The following is a 4,074-nucleotide window of genomic DNA, read 5'->3' as shown; positions in this document are numbered from 1 at the left end:
CATTAGACCAAACCTGAACTTTTTAAATGAGAATGGCATAAATATCTTCTTTAAGCCACTGTTTTACAGTTACTGGTTCTTGTACCTAATCCTCACAGAGGTGCTTTTCCTGGAGAGAGCTCAGCCAGGCAGGTAGGACAGGGAAGGGCATTACAAATAAAGCAGTGTAAGGTGAGGGCTTGAGGTATAAAATTAGCTAGTACATTTGTAAGTAACAACAGAAGCAACTCAGCTATAGGACAGGGGACTATTACAAAGAGAAACTGAAATATTGTGCAGCTTCAGTTTTTAGTCTGATTCATATGGAATCCCCAAAGTTTCTGATCTGCTTTTGTTATAGTACTAGAGGCCTGGTGCACAAATTCGTGCATGGGTGGGTCCCTCGGGGTGGCCTGCAGGGATCAGGCCCCAGCTCACACCCCCCAGCCTCGCAGCCCTGCAGCCCCTTCCTGGCAACTTGCCTTGACCTGGCGCTGCCCCCTCACCTGCTCCACCATCCCACCTGTGAGGTGATGAATTGGGGCCTGAGAGCCAGTGGTGCCCCCTGCCCCCACTGCCGCTGGTCGCTGTCTGTGGGACGATCTGCAGGCCAATAGGGCCCCCACTCACACCCTCCTTGGCCTGGTGCCACCAGCTCACCTGCTTTACCATCCCATCACAGTCCCACTCTCTTTGGGGCCCATCAGGGCCAGCAGCGCCTCCACTGCTGCCCACTGCCAGCGCCGCGTTGCCAATGCCCACCATGTTCTGCACCATCCCCTGGTGGTCAGCACACATGATAGTGAGTGGTCAAACTCCTGAGGGAACAATTTGCATATGAGGCTTTTATTGTATAGGACTAGAGGCCTGGTGCATGAAATTCATGCATGGGGTTGGGGTGGGGGGGCGATTGTCCCTCAGCCCAGCCTGCACCCTCTCCAATCTGGGACCCCTCAGAGGATATCCAACTGCCGGTTTAGGCCTGATCCCGACTGCTGGCTCCTAACTGCTCGCCTGCCTGCCTGTCTGATCACCCTTAACCACCTATACCTGCTGGCCGAATCACCCCTAACTGCTCCCCTGCCAGCCTGATCATCCCCTAACTACCTTCCTCTGCCAGCTTGATCACCCCCTAACTGCCCTCCCCCGCTGACCTGATAGCCCCTTGCTGCTCTCCCCTGCAGGCCTGATCGTGCCCCTAACTTCTTGCTCCCCTGCTGGCCTGATTGCTCCTAACTGCTTACTCCCCTGCCGGCCTGATTGTCCCTAACTGCCTCTGCCTCAGCCCCCACAACTGTGGCTTTGTCCAGAAGGAAGTTGGACGTCCAGAAGATGTCCAGTCGACCTGGACTAATTAGCATATTACTCTTTTATTAGTATAGATAGTAAAAGCTAGAAAAAAACTATAGGACAAGTTGCACAAAGAAACTGAGGCAGATAGTTAAACAGTTTGCAGCCACCTAGTAAATCCTATCTTCCCTAAACCAAGGATACTTAAAAGGTTGCACTTCTCCCCAACCAGAGGGTAAATAGCTTTAATCACCCTACTCAGGGAGACAGATAGAAATCCAATCAGTGCCATTTCCCAACCACATCAAAGGACAAATTAAGAGGATGAATCTCATTTTGGTACATCAGCATAAAGCTGATGAATATTCTATTGATCTGCCCCTAAAATCTCCCCTAAACACCCAGCCTTTAAAATGTCTAAAAACAAAGGTCCCAGTATGATCTGATCTCCCTCCAGGGAACATACCTATGCTATTCCCTTCCCCCATCCTTCCCCCACAGGCGGGTCTCCCCTGACCTCTAAGGGACCCCAGGAGGCTTGCAGCCAGGGGCAGCAGCAGCTCATCCCAGGCTAACCCCTTGAACCTGTCTCCATGGCCCCCGTTCTCTGACTTCCCGGTGAGCCACGGCTGCCCAGCCCGGGCTCTCCTATTGCTGCTTCTGTGCCTTCCTTGTTTCACTCTCCTAAGAATGTTTTTGCTGCAGTCAGTAAGTTCTTGCTCGCTTTTCTACACTTTGTCTCTTGATTGAAACCATTCCCTCAAGAAGAACCAAGGTCTCATTGTCTCTCCGGTAACACTTTGACCAAAGTGAAGGTCCAGGCATTCGGTTTGCAACTAGACCCGGGCTTGAATCTAACTATGTAGAGCTCCATATTGGCTATTTCATCTTGGGAAAATTAACCTTTCTTTTCCCTAGTTAGCAGCCAAATTGGATCAAAATATTCACTATAGAGTTTATTTTCCAAGATTCGGTGAGACAACATGAAGAACCTAGCACAATGACTTCTATACATAACGGGCCAATGAAGGCTTATCCTCTGTCCTGCCCTTTGATGCTGCTTTAATTCACTTTCTTGCTCACTGTGGGTAATTAAGGAGTGTGGGTCCTGGAGGGATGTGTCATTCAGGGATTAGAAAGTTGACTAAAAGAAGGCAAAGTAAAAAGAAGCCTAACTTGCCACCAGAACTAGTCGTCCCCAGCACCGGCTGCCCTCAGGAGGGAGAGAGCACTTCTGGCCACAGAGCTGTTTGGGCTGCAGACGCCCGAGCCCAGCGTGTCCTCTTTGGAAGGCAGTTTTACACACTTCATTCTGCTCTGGGTGGTGGAGATGGAGGGGAGTTGTATTTGTTAATTGTACAGAGCACAGCTTTTGATACAGGGTCTCTAATGTGTGGTCTTTTTTCCTTTTAAAGCATATATCAAAATAGCTGAAAAAAACATGCTCTGCAGCCCTGAGTCATTCACGGGATAAAATGCCACCAGCTGTGTTGACCAAAGAGCCCTGGCACTGTGAAGCCAGGTAAACACAGCGGAGGGTGGGGAGTTGGGCTGCAGGCAAGCACTCTCACTGATAACAGGGACGCAGGGCCACTCAAGGGCGAAATGGGCCAGTTCCTGAGAATAATTGGTGGTTTCATGCAGCAAACACAAAACAAAACAAATAAGGCTGAATGCTTGGAGCTTGTGCAAATCTCTGAGTAAAATCATATCTGAAAGGAAACACAGCTAGAAACAGTGGATTACAAGTCTCTAGAGTAAAAACTGGCTGGAACTGATTCTGTGAACTAGTTTATTTTCCAGAAATGACTGCATTTATTTCAACAGTTAACTTGGTGCTATACCCACGGGCAAGTGGACAGCATGCCTCAGCCCACACACAAAACCTCAAGTTACACCATTTGGTGGTGAAGGACACAAATACAACAAATGATGACGTGCTTACTGCCGGTAACATTTCCACAGCAACTGGTGCACTGACAGTATTGTAACCAGAGGGGCACTGCGAGAGCCAGAGGCCTGTGCACATGCTGGGAACACCATCCACACTGCAAAACCGCATGCTGCCCCTGGAGTTCTGCCAGGCAGTGCCCCTGTCTGCCTAGTCACCGCGCTTCATTAGTTAACCTCCATTTGCTTTGCTCTTTTGCAACCCTGACCTCTGATCTCACAATACCGTCTATGAGCTTTTTTTAAATGCAGAGCTTTATAGGAAAACAGCTCTACATTGGGGAAAACAAGGCAAGCAGTCTGCTATTCAGGAGTGGCCTTCTTTTTCTCGTTTCCACCCACAGGGTTAACAGCTGTGGGGCAGGATGTATCTGGATGGCAAATTCTCTCCCTCTCCCTCTCTCTCTCTCTCTCACCCCTCCTCTCCTCTATGGTGGTAATAAGCTTCCATTTTAGACTAAATATAAGGAGAGTGAACTTCTATGTTTGTCCAGTGGGGAACTTGTGACAGTGAAATAAGCATAAATAAACCAATCAGGACAACAGGCATAAATCAAGATGCTCCTTGCAAAACTGGATGTATGCTCACCCTACAGATACGAGATCTACCAAAATATATGATAAAAGCTAAACACTCACTCATCTCTGATAGTGATTTCAGACTGAATTCTAAGGGGCAAATTGGACTATTTGGCACATCATTCACACTTGATTCCCAGGAAGAAGTATCAGAGTGTCAATCCATCTTCCATGGGACAGGAGTGAAAAGACATTCCCTAAGCTGCTTTTACTCCGAGACTTAACTACACAATGGCCAGGGGGCACTGAGAGGCTTTAGAGCTGGACCAGCAGGAA

This window comes from Myotis davidii, unplaced genomic scaffold, assembly GCF_000327345.1.
Source record: "Myotis davidii unplaced genomic scaffold, ASM32734v1 scaffold188, whole genome shotgun sequence".
Taxonomy (NCBI): Eukaryota; Metazoa; Chordata; class Mammalia; order Chiroptera; family Vespertilionidae; genus Myotis; species Myotis davidii.
Note: the sequence above shows the minus strand (reverse complement) of the source record.